The following is a 14,452-nucleotide window of genomic DNA, read 5'->3' on the forward strand; positions in this document are numbered from 1 at the left end:
AGCATAACTCGACGTACGTAGCTCAAACAAAATAAAATATGAAAAATAACAAATTCACTAAAGTTTAAAATATTTAGTGGAAAATGTCGATTTCAGGTTATATACGTCGTAAATCGCAATTCGTAATAATTATCGTGAAGCCAATGGATAAGGTCTCCGCCGCTCACTGGTTAGCTTCAGAGAAATGCATTTCTAAAAATAAATACCTAATATACACTGCTGGTACCTTATCACCACGTATCGAGGAGGGGGTGGGTGGTGGTGCACTTGTAAGTAGTAACGTATTGACATTTGACATTTTGTTTACGTCTACCACGGACTAATCAATTTTATCATGACAATGCAATTAGCAATAATATTCGAATATTGTTGATACTGATTAATAACTTTTTAAGTTTAATATTTTGAATTATGTTGTAACTTGTAACATCTTGCGTGTTGTACTTGTCATATTGGCGACAAATGACAATCCTAATGTGTAATGCGCATAACTAAACCTACCTACATTTTATTTATTAAATATTTTACCCCAATTTTTAATGACACCCAGTACCTACCCACCCACCCACCCAATAACCCGATGGGGCCGCGGCCCCTGGAAAACCCCCTCACCACGCCACTGTCATGTTAAAGATTATAAGTATTATAGTAACATGTTAATAAACGTGTTCTAGTGTTTACTAGCCACATTCCACCTTTCCGTCCAGGGTCGTATTAAGGAATTTGTCGCTTATTATACCGAATTTTACATATTTTTATGTAATACAATTAAAAAACTTTAAATTTGCCGCCCACTCATAATCAGCCACCCGGGGCAACAACACCCCGTCGCCCCCATCCTTAAATACGGCCCTTGTTCCCGTCGCAAAACCCTAAGCGCGATCTGAGGTTGGTTGCAGAACATACGGACCCCTATATGACTCTCCTGACATATTTTTACAAAATATATATTTAAATATATTACCATTATGTATATTATTATAATTTAAACAGCAATATTTTTTCTTTTAATTACTATCTATAGTATGACTAGTATGAGTATATTAAAATAGCTAGTAAGTACCTACACAAATAGTTCATTATTAACCTAACCTACCTATTCAAACAAAATAATAAGAGATTAGGTAAATTAATAATTGGTCTAACTATACCTATACATTATTTTGAATTGAGAAACTGCAAATTGTAGGTAGTTGATTAATTCCGCGATAATTATTTTATAATACCTAGGTACCGTTTCACTAAACATACAATATAAGCCATAGACAATGGAGTATAGACCATACTTCCTGTAATGTTTCTTTAAAAATGTCATAGATAAATTAGGTGATCCTGAATTGGGATATAAAATAAGTACCTACCTACTTCGGCATTATGTTTCCAGCTATAACTTCATATTATAAAAGAATCTTTAGCTCATTTAATGTAGTGTAGAACAAGTCACAGAAACGTAGTTATATGTGGTCCAATAATCATAGTAATATGATATGGTATATTGACACTTATTATAAATATGATTATGAACACAGGGTAATGACATGTTTCTTTATTTATGGCCGGATGCAGACCGGTGGCTATGAATGTGATCAGGTGTACATTGTTTCTATTTCCTTGTTTATTATTTGTTATAACACATAGTAAGCAGTTAAATTATGTTGTTTAAACTTTTTGTATGGTTTATTAAAGTACGTATTAATTGTAAGGAAATTAAATAATTAAATATGTATAGGTATGACTACAAATCATAATCTATTACTTATATTCTATAATAATTAATAATATTCAAGAAATCATAAGACCTACAGAATCCATTATCTATAGTATTGAAAAAAAATCCTTACCTTATTAAAAATAATTGTAATGCCCTAGTATCATTATTGATTTGGGTAATTGAGAGAGTGGACAACTTCTTTTTGAACTAGCAGTAATTTAAATACATATAATTTACTGGGCAGCTGATAAACTATGTTAAAATAATTGTGACAATACTGTTGTATTACCTTCATCTGTATTTGTTCTCTGTGTATACAATGTTAACATATATACAGTGTCAAGGATTTGAAGATCTGGAATTTCTTTACAATTTTCGCATCCTGAAAAATATTGGTCCAGTGATGACTAGTTAGGCACTTATGCACCTATGACCTATTGCTAGATAGTTACTTATTTACTTATTTTTGAATATAAATACAAATAACTTGTTTTAGATTCTATGAGGACCGATAAATGTATTGATTTTACCATGATATGTGTTTTTAAATGTATTTATTTATTTTTTTGCTTCTGTCACTACGGTTTGGGGCAATAAAAGTGCTTCGATTTTCTTCAACAACAATTTTTCTGGTGGGAAAATGAATCTAGTTACTGTATTTCGAAGATAAAAATTGAAAATTCCCAATAGTATGAAAATTTCGATTATTATTTGTTTTTTTAACTAACTTCGATAACATAAATAAATATATATAGTTCTTTTATTTGTGGATACTTGAAATTTTTAAATTATACATATGTCACATTTTATTTTATACACCCAATGTCTCAATGATATTTTTAAACACGATTTTTCAACGAAGATAAATTTAACTTACGTATTAGGTGCTTGTAATGCTTGATAGTAATTACTAATTAGTAATAATAATTATTAACTTTAAATCACAATAATGTAATGAAATATACCAATTGAGTAATAACATATTCTGACACGTCGTATTCGCTAGAAATAATATTTTGTATGTATAACGACTTTATATTATATTGAATTCAAATTTAACACATCTATTTCAATGATTCTCTAGACATCTAATATACAGCAGCGAGCTACGTTTTACAGCTTTTTTCTTTTATACACATAATTTTATAGTGATGTATAAATGTATAATTTTAATATAACTATTATAATGATTGTAATTTATTGAAATTTGCTTGTTTGCACAAATTCAGACGTCTTATTTAGTAATATTGAATTTAGTACTTCATTTTGTGTATTTCGTTTCGAAATGATTTGAAAGGTAGACGAACTTATAAGGATTCTTATAAAAATAGTAAAAATTATATAAGTGTTATTATTATTTTTGTTTTTACTGTGATTACAAGTCCATGTGATTTTGTTTTTAATTTATAACAACATAAAATAGAATATCAACATAGTAGGATTGCCTACCAGGGTGATTATATCGGGGGAGCTTAATACATTTAATTGGAGGGCTAAAGCCCCTGATTATTTTATGAAAATAATCGTCACAACTTAACATTTATGTTTTTTTATAAGCTAAACTTTCAACTCCATGTATCTACTTATACATTTTTTAAAAAAAATGCTTCAAGTGGTTATTGAATGAAATGTTGAATAATCATTATTAATTTTTATAACTCCGGGTAGTTACCAAAACGTTTTTCATTATTCTAATTATATTAAAAAACCATCCAACTCAAAATAAAGAAATTTAGTGTTGTGATGTCCTTTAAGTGGTACCTAAATAATAATGTTGCGAAGCTGTATGTTTATAACTACGGTATACATTAGGGGGGCTAGAGAGGCCTAACTCCAATTGCCTGAGTACCACATTAATCAATTTTAACATGAGTTAAATGATTTAAAATACATGGTTTACGATTACGACTTAACATTTTTTCACAGACAAAAAGCAACAGCACAGAATACTAAATCGACTGAGTAGGATTTACATTGGTAGATACCCGAAATAAATATAAAAGTATACCACTAATAACTGGTTATTATTATATGGTTGTTTTATCTTTTGAATGCTAAAAAGCGAAATATATTTCGCAATGGTTTTAAAAAAATATTAGAGATTATTTACGATTATAACAAATATCAAGTTTGCTATGTGTCATGTTTAGTCATATTTTTTAAACTATAGTTACGTATAAAAAAGTAGTTTTTTAATGATTATAAATTGCATTGAATATATCAATCCAATCAGTAGGTATTATAATATACTTTATAGCACTGAACTATAGGATTACTGTGCACAGTATACAAATATAAACATTACCCATGCGCCGCGCACTGTCACTTTCACTCGGCGGCCTTGTTGCGGCCAAATGTTCACAGCAGTCGGATCGATACAGATACTGCAAAATATGCGATGTTGCCGCATTTAGCAGTTGGCCAAAAAAGTTTCACCCCCTAATCGATTTAAGCATAGAAGCAACACAATGTGCAACAGAGTATTAACCTGACTCGGTTTTTTCAACAACCAATACAAGATTTACTGATCGCATACAATTTTTATGATGGATAATATAATATTTAGTGACACAACTATTGAAGTATAAACATATTAACAAATAATAATAATAACAATACGAGGAAGGAGAACAGAAAAAATAGAAGGATATAAAATGTCATTCAAGTTTTAAACTAATAATACATTTAGTAAGTATTATTTAAATAACAAAAGAACAGATCAAGTGTACATGCACCCAAAATAATATCAGAAAATGTAGCTAGGATTTAGATTTTATAACTTACGTGAGAAAATGCTATTTCATACAACATGGTTTTTTCAAAATATGTATGTTACTGTATCTGCTAAACCTACTTCTTATTTATCGGTCAAATTTAATTTTTAAATAATATAAGTAACCTATAAGGCCCAGGGTTCGGGACTTATATCACTTAAAAACACAAGTATAAGCTCTAAAATATGCACTTAAAAACCCTAAAATATGCATACAAAATTTAAAAATATGCATTTAATATATTTATTATTATTTATTATTGTATTAATTATTATTAATTATTATTAATTACAATTAGTGTACTCAAAATAAAAAATTTTAAAACAAATCAAATGATTGTTGATTTGTTTCTTGAATTTCCGAGTCTTTTGAATTTTATTCGTCAATTATATTAAATCAATAAATAAATAATTTTACATTTACCGGGAATATATTTATTTTCAAAGAGCGTTTAATAAGCGCAATACATTAAAATTATCGTATTCACTCGTATCGCAACATATTATATAATATGTAACGATACCGGATACGGGCAATCAGGCCATTATAATATTTTCAAACCACCAAAAATATAAGGAGTTGTGTTGTATATAACTAATAGGTACTTAAGACTGCGAGTAATCTGCATTACTATTTTCGGTTTTTAGATCGGGTGAAATTTGTGAATTTGAAATGTCGAAACATTTTCCAAAATATACAAATTAAGCACAATATCGTAAAATAAGTAGTTGCCGACAAAATGTATGAAATATTCAAAAATGTGCACATTCAATGTTGAGATTCGGTATCATGGCATTGAGAAATGAATTAATTCGCACACTGCTACATTTACAATAAATAAAAAAAGTATGCAAATTTGGTAAGTCCCGAACCTTGCCTGTAACCTATGGTTAAATAACGTCACACCCGGCGGCGGCCAAATATTCTATCTTAATAATTGACGGGGACGAATCGTCCATGGGGCGTGGACTGGTTTTTTTGACGGGGATGAACCGACGGGGATGAAATGTCGTGGACGAAACGTTTATTTGCTATTATTATTACAACCGAGGCGGGTCATTCACCACCACTGGATCGATCGAAAGTACCTTTACTAAGAAGCATAAGAAACTCTTCGCGCATGCGCAGGGATGAAACAAGTAACGGAACCCACGAATATCGCAGATATGGCAACGTTGTAGTATGACGCGCCATCTTGTGATGGTGAGCCGTGGAGTGCCAGCCAGGTTATGGCCATGATGCCAAAAGAAAATTACATATATACAGTCGATGCCAGATGGACTGACGCGGCGAAGAAGGCGGTGGCGGCGGCGCTGGCGTTGGCGACGGCGGCGCTGGCGGTGGCGACGGTGGCGCTCTGCAGTAGGTGTATGGTGTATTCAAACTAGTCACTGCGTGTTTCAGCCCTCGGCCGAGCGGTGCGACTCATCAAGTTTATCATACCTATATGTATAAAATAAACGACCTCGTCTGACAATGACAATGGCAACATCTAAATACGCAGGACCCCTGGGATTTTCACCATAGTGCCGCCATGCCTATCTGTCGACGACTGTACATTATATTATACTACAATATACTTTGTTCCTACCCCAAATTAACTGCACCCTCGTTATTTGGTTAAAGAATAGTGGACGGACATTTACAGTAAAATATATTTTGCCTCTACGACTTTAAACCTTGGGTTGTTTTATAATAATATAAGTACTTGCACACGTTTAACACATTTTATATTAAACCGATAAGTTTTGGTAAACGGAGAACCCACAGACTAATGTAATACTGTGGTATGTTTTATTATTATAAATACGGATTACTGAAAATATTATTGATTTACAACTCAGTAATTTTAAATGTTAAACATTTGAATTGTAAATATACAATAATGCATTATAGTCCGTACCAATTATTTTAGTTATGTTTACCTGACCTGTATAATGATGCGCGTTGTCAAACAACTTAAATTAACACTATTTAAAAAAAATCTAAAAGAAATGTTTTGTTACTTAGTTAATACGTTTCTTTTAGTACTAAGCTTAATGGTATATTGTAGAAATGCGTTTTCTGTTTCAGCTTTTTGTTATTTAAGTAAGTATTATGATAATCATAAAATGTACAGTTTCAAAAAGGTCACTTCTTCTTAAAAATAATAATATGAATAAAAACTTAAATGGGGAAGTAGATAATAATCGTACTTTTGAATTGTATAATGGGTCAATTCACTCAAATATCAAAACTAACAGCACACTTTTGAAACTGGTGAACAAAAAATTTGTTGTGTCGTACGTGTATAAGACGGAGATAACACAGCGGGTACCACGTCTTCTTAAAGTAGGAACTGGGCTTTATAGAAAACAAGAGCTGAAACAAAAAACTTGTATTTCTGTAATATATTATAATTAAGCTTAGTATTAAACAAGCGTATTAACTTATTAACAAAAAACTCGTTTTAGATTTTTTTTTAAGTATTGTTATTTGAAGTTGTTTGACAACGCGTCAACGCCTATCACTGTATAGGTAAACATTATACTAAAATAACGCATGTGGATGATAATTCAAATGTATAACATTTAAAATTACTTAGTTGTAAATGAATAATACTTTTAATAGTCCAATTATAACAATATAATAGAGGACCCCACATCAGCATCTGTAGTCTCCGTCGTACAAACGTGTAACATAGATAATTTAATTTCAATTTCGTCGAGTGAATTGATAGTAAAAACATCCGTGTTTCTATGTTGGTTTTTTACGATATTTCAATTTTTAAGTGAGTAAGAACATTTTTAATTTACACAATATTATATACGCAAAACTTGCTCAAAAATTGATCTATACTACAAAAACTGGCATAGAAACACAGATATTGTTCTGATCATTAAGTTTCACAATACGTCAATTTACTCTAAATTTTTAACTAAGGAAATTACCAGTGATCTGATGAGAGTAAATTTGCTATGTTATGTACTTATAAGATGGTGATAAGTCCAGTGTTGGGAAATATCTAGATACAAATTATTTATCTTTTATCTCATCTAGATAAATTTTAGCTAAGTTATTTTATCTTTATCTAGATAGAATTCTAGTTTCGCGGAAGTAATGCGAAAGCAGTCCCTGCGGCGCCGTCGGTTCAAACACGGAAAAAAAGATAGAATTCTAGTTATCTATGAGTACATATCTAGATAATTTATTTATGGACCAAAAAAAAAATTGTAATGTTATTTATATTTACGTCATTTTCTGTACACCTATTACACGGAAAACAAACGTTTGGTAAAATGTATTATAATACCATGTATTTCAATAAGAATGTTTATAATAAAATTAGAATTTCACATCGTAAATATTGAAACGATTTAAGAGTATAAAATTAGAAATATTTTAAATAAATTATTTTGTGCTAATTTTTAAAATGTTTTAAATGAGTTTAAAAAAGACATTTATTTTTTTTCAATAATGTTACCTTATTTATTTAACTATTTATTAAGTAAGAAAATGACTCTTCGTATATTCTTATGAAGTTTATCTATAAAATAAACTAAAGGTTTTTTTAAATTTTTTATAGTATGTAATTTTCTTTTTAATACCTGTACCACTGAATATTTACAAAATTAAACATGAAATTATCTGATATTTATCTTTATCTTTATCTAGAAAAATTATTAGTTGTCTATTCCCAACACTGGTGATAACACATGCAGTTGGGCGCTTTCTTAATATAAGGAGTATAATATCTAATATAAACTCTTATTCAATAAAATTGCATTATTATCATTGTTTTTTATTTAAAGTGGTCTATGGTTGGAACCTATCTCAGGAACCTATCTCCGCTGTCAGAACTGACGAACTGTAACTCTTGGAACCAAAAATGAAGCATTGGGATACAGTTCGTCAGTTCCGACACACAATACCTGTAGTATTCCATCTACACGGTGTTCTACACAATTAATATCGTATTTCAGATAAAATGGTCGTTAAATTATCTAAACATTTTTTTTTGGATTCCGTCCCTCAAATCGGCAGGTAGACGCATGTAGGTAGATGTTATGCGGCGGCCGACTGCGCCCTACTGCTCGTCCGTGCAATCAGGTATCATCGCAGTCGGCACGGAAATGTATGAGCGGTAGAAATATTATGAAATGATAATATACCTAATACCCATTATTACTATAAGGCTAAAGAGTATTATACTAAAATATAATATATACCTATCTATTCGAGACCGGACGTATCAGAATAGATAGTTCCAGATGAGGACGCGCCGCTGTGCCAGTGATGCGTTTTATCGATACCGTGCCAGCCTGTTTACACCACTACAGTAGTAGGGAGCCACTACGTCATTACTTACACGTGTACTGTGTAGTTCGTAGGGTTCGCCGCTAGCTACTCGCCGGTAGATCAGGCTGCCTTAGTGCGTCACTGCGCCAGCGTCATAATCATTCGCCGCCATCGGAATGGACTGGACGTAGACCGTTTTCGACAATTTCCTTAAACTGCCTACTAACAGTCAACGGACAACGATCACCTCCGACTCGTCTTTTCTTCGGGTAAATAAAACATAATCAGTACTCAGTAGTCTTAAATTTTTCCTTCCGATAAACTTTTATTAAATCGTAACCGCCTCGATACGTGTCCCGTTAATCGTGTCTGTGCGTGTGCACGAGTAGCACGCTTGCGCCCTTCCGGTTACTACGTTTACATACGTTTAGGTCGACCCGGTGCGCCGACGCCATATAATAAATCCGACTTCCACCGAAACGTTACGCGTCGTCCAAACTCCCCTTGCCTCTTACTGTGTCCGTCCGTGTCCTTCGTTTTCATTTCATTCAGCCGTCTCTGCGAACAGCGGATTCAACAAGTGTCGTTTTCGCTCGGGCGTAAGCGCAGAGGTACGTCGCCATATTTTCGGCACCGGTGTAGCCCGTTGATTTTCATTATTCTTCGTGAAATCATCAATCACAATCGATCATTTTACCTATCACTGGTCGTTCGGTTTATCTTCACATAAAAATAAATAAATAAATTATAATATTACATTTTTAAAAATAAATTATAATAATACATTTTTCTCGTGCCTAATAATAAATTAAATAAACAATTTTCCTCTCTCTTTCTAACCTCTCCCTTATTGCGTTTTTCGACTAGTTTGTTTTCTGTCTATCGATTGCACTTTTTTCGTTTTCCGTTTTCGTTAATCTGTCATTGTTTTTTCCTTTCTGTTTAAATATTGGATCTACTTAATAATATCTCTTTATCCAAAAATGTTAAAATATTTCTTTCGATTTATTCCTAATTTTTTTACACTTTTACAGCTAATATTAGTAATCTTAACAACAACGACCAATTGCAGCAACAAATAACTAACAGCGGCGGAGCCGCTGAAACTCGTACCGGTTATTCAGTCTGGTAACTATAATATTTTTACTCACTTTATTTTATTGGTTTTGATTTTCGGTGCCTTTTGCGGGCTTCGAACTGATCAAAATAATGGTATAGGACAAAAACAATTTTTCTTTTGCTCTTAATTTTCTAACGACTAATCGAACTAAACAAATTGTTATCATCCTACCAAAATTAATAAAATTACTACTATATGTCCGTATTATGAGCTAAGGTATTATATTATATATATTATTATATTATATTATTATATTATCATACCTCATACGACTTAATATTTATGTCCTATAAGGTTTATCTTAAACCATTTGACCTATTAAAAATTATTACTATTAATTGTCTTTTATTATTATTATTTATAAGTTTATGTTTATGTATATACACTATACAGTACTCGAGTACTCCGTAGTCTATGGTGTATACCCAATAGTGTTGAGTATATTGTATTATATTACAATAAATAAGTACTCAATGCTAATACCGAGCCTAATACTTATGTCCTATAAAACCGTGTCTTATAAAAAACATCAACAGTGTGAATTAATTGTTATAACATAGGTATTGTTTTATCTTTATTTTATACCCATACCGTGTTGGTGTGTTCTACATAACTGCGTTCTTGAGTTATTGTTAAATTAGTTTTTTTCACTAAATATTTATTTATTCTAATCAATTAGGTATTAGATATTATGAAATTACAATGTAATACCTAGGTTGAATAACAATGATATAATTGCCTCCTGTTAGATTTACATTATATTAACAAAGATAAAATAAGTTTGATTTATGATATAGGTACAGACGAGGGTACAGAGGACATTAAGTTGTCATCTGTCGTTGAATCCAAACAGTTCTTTTCATGTAAATTCTGTTGTATCTACTTTTGTTGTATCCGAGTTTAGAATATGCTGGCTCATTGGTTTGGAATTAGGATGCCTAAATTAATAGGTACTTATTTTGAACTAATAAATGTGAATGACAGAATAAAATTTCAAAAAATGAAAAATAATTCTAACATGATAATATATCACTTTAGGGTACCTAACTACATTCGAACAGTCGAAATAGCAATTAAATCAATTAGAAATTTAGAAATATTGAAGAAGATTAATTTTTAATGCAAGATATGCATGCATGTATCTTAAATATTTAAGTTTAAATTGTGATAGATAGGTACATCAAATTGCAACATTGATTTAATTTCAACTCATCGACTGAATGGTTGATAGGTATGAATACTACAAGACTTATGATGTACCTACCTATGTCCTATATCTAACGGGAATAGCTTATAGGTTTTTACTACCAAGACTTAAAATGTGTTGATGAATGTGTTAACTTTCGGTAGACATCTAAAATAGACATATTATTAGTGGGCATTAAAATATGAACTCAAGTATTGGGTACTTGTTTAGGTACATTGATCTTAGTACATACTGAATGTTATATTACTATAAATCATTACTACATTAAATCTAATAATAGTTACATTTAATTAGTTTTTATAAAAATATATTAGCTTGTTAAGTAAGCAGGTATTTCTACTCAATAAACTTTTTTTTTTTAATTATAGCTTTCATTTTCTATGTTCTGTGTCTTTGTTAATTTCCAATCTCACAAAATTAGAAACTTAACCACCACAGTACTATTCTATAAGCCTTTAATTAAGCCAATTTGTTTACATAGTATGGTTGGTAATTAGGTATGGGTCACTGCAAATATTTCAAACACCATTCGTATTCAACATTTTCAATCAAAAACTCTTTGAGATATTTATAACTAAAGCACCTTCATACCTACCATACACAATTATCTTTTCATCTCTCTAATGAAGTCCATGATATATCTAAAGGATATAACAAACAGTTCAAATTAATTTTCCCAAATTACATAAATTGTCTAATTAAAAGATTTATCTTACATTACTTGGTACTACCAAATATTACTGATAATTCTAAAATGAAGATGGCAGTGTCGTCACTTGTTTACTTAATAACACCAATATTTTTATGAATTGAATAATAGTATGATTATAGCATAGTTATCCAAATAATTTATCATATCATACTAGTTTTTAGTTAATAATAATATTGTTACACTGATCACTGTCAAAAGTTCCAAGCTTAATTGGAGGATTCTTCATTCTGTGAATCATATCTTTTTTTCTATTACCTGATACAATTTGAATTTTATAATATTCTTATTTTTTAAACATTTATCGGCTTTTTATCTAGTTAAATTCTGTTTATCTTTTATCTAATAAATAGATAATTTTAGTTGTGCTTATTTTTATCTTTATCTAGATAGATTTTAGGTCTATTGTCTTTGTTTTTATCTAGATGAAAAACTATTTATCTGAGCTCAACACGGCTAATAATTGATGCTGGATTAACGTCTCACTGGCTGCAACATCCAGCATCACATTTTTATTAGGTTCGAGTATAAGCTTGTTTAAGGGTTACTAACTCCGAAAATCTGTTATTGAAACCCTTCGTTTCATTATTCGTACGATCGATGTTAAGTAGTGAACTATCATGCACATTCAAGATTTCCGGTGGAAACAGAGATGGTACTTTTCGAAATTTCAATGTACCTATTTCCTTGGCGAGTACGTGTTTATGTCTCATTGTTTTTTTGATCAAAATATTCCAAAAAGTAGGTACTTATTGTGATTTTTCAGGCATGATTTTACGTAAGGGAGACATTCCTTCAAATATATCATAAAATACCAAAAACGCTAAATTATCGACTTGTTAACTGCAAAATAACATGAACTAGAAATATTTTATTATATCGATTTTATAATAGGTGATTTTACTCTAAGATAGTCAAAAACAAAACAAAAAATTATTCTGCGTAAATGCGTTTTATGCCTATGTTGAGCGTGGGTTAGAGAGAGAAAACAAACATGGCGCTAACATCCTCTTATGATATAATATTGAAATTTTTAGGCATACTCCATGTGTGTAATGACTTCAATGTTTTTCAATTTTCATATTATTTAAAAAAAGTGGGTCGTGCGAGTACGCGGGGATAAAGAATAACTTTTTTACAGAGGGACGAAAAAAACCGTCATGAAAAACACGTTTCTATTTTTTTATAAAAAAAAATAATAAATGTACGAGAAAAAAATGCCAAAAATATGGTTTTCACGACTGGAATCGAAATGGTAACTGTTGTCGAACCGTTTCTCCCAAGCTTAACGGTCACTTCTTTTTTTATACGCCCTGTATAGACGTTTTACTTCATATATACATTAATACCTATTTAAAAAACAAATGTGCAAATATGTTGTTTGCTTTAATTCATTGCTTTTTTTTCCAATTATCTTTTTTTCCTACTACTATAATACACGGCGTAACAGAAAGTTTTAACAGATATAAATATTTACTTACTATATGTTAAATATTTTAGTAATATTGATTTTAATTCTTTTTCTTTATTTAGATATTTGGTACATTATGGTGATTATCGTTTGCATATATATTTTTCATTGAATTGTAGATAACCCTGGACCTCTCACGAGTTATCTCTGTGAGGACCAGTAATCTGTTAGCGGATATTATTTATAATTACTGATTTAAAAAAAAATAATATTTTAAAATAATCTGGAATACTGCAATCTAATAATTTTTTAAATACTTAATATACCATTCTGATGCATAGTTTTATAATATCAATATTGTATGGAGGTCAGTATATTCTTTATAGGATCTTAGGAAAGTTTACCAAAAATAAAAGTAAATAATAATATAGGTAGTACTTTGTGATAAACCAATATAGATTATTTTAACGTTATTCACAGGACGTGTCTAGAAAATTTTGGTAAACTTTCCTAAGATTTTATAAAGAATATACTGACGTCTCTAAAATATTGATATTATAAAACTATACATCAGAATGGTATATTATGTACTTCTTTATTATGTATTTAAAACATTAATAACATTAGATTACATTAGATTGCAATATTCCAGATTATTTCAAAATATTATTTTTTTTTTAAATTAGTAATTATAAATAATATCCACTAACAGATTACTGTCCTCACAGAGATAACTCTTGAGAGGTTCAGGGTTATGTACAATTCAATGAAAAATATAATTAGTTATTGTATTAAGTATTTTTCTTGTTATCGATAAACTTTAAAAAATATATATACAAACGATAATCACCATAATGTACCAAATATCTAAATAAAGAAAAAAATATACACAGTCTGATATCTGAAGTCTCTTTCAACAAATCTTAAAATGTGTAAAAGAACTCTTAATGTTGGTTTTCGCGGACATTAGTACATTACAATTATTTGACGAAAGTATTTTTCAAATGTTTTTTTGTAAATAATATTACAATCTTTTGTATAATAAAAATAAAAAGCTGTTCGTTGGTAAGAGTATAATCGAGAATAATTGTACCGATTTGGCACCTTTGTTTTTTCAAATGTTTGTAATATTCCGAATGAGGTTTCTACGGAAATAAAAATGGGAAAAGTTGCCTGAAAATTTGGGAAAAACTGAAAGATCTTATCCATAAGATTTTTGTCTGTAGGTATAAATGGTTACTA

At 30.2% G+C, this 14,452-nt stretch overlaps 1 protein-coding gene across 1 annotated transcript in view; it reads left to right on the forward strand.

Annotated features, from left to right (window-relative positions):
* Window positions 1-9,797: 9,797 nt before the first annotated feature.
* The window catches only part of LOC111038960, a 40,532-nt gene continuing 35,877 nt past the window's right edge, over window positions 9,798-14,452 (forward strand). The window contains exon 1 of the mRNA XM_022322230.1: window positions 9,798-9,891. The gene's annotated coding sequence lies outside the window, so the exon portion shown is untranslated. The remainder of the gene's footprint in view (window positions 9,892-14,452) is intronic.

Source organism: Myzus persicae, unplaced genomic scaffold, assembly GCF_001856785.1.
Source record: "Myzus persicae strain clone G006 unplaced genomic scaffold, MPER_G0061.0, whole genome shotgun sequence".
Classification (NCBI taxonomy): domain Eukaryota; kingdom Metazoa; phylum Arthropoda; class Insecta; order Hemiptera; family Aphididae; genus Myzus; species Myzus persicae.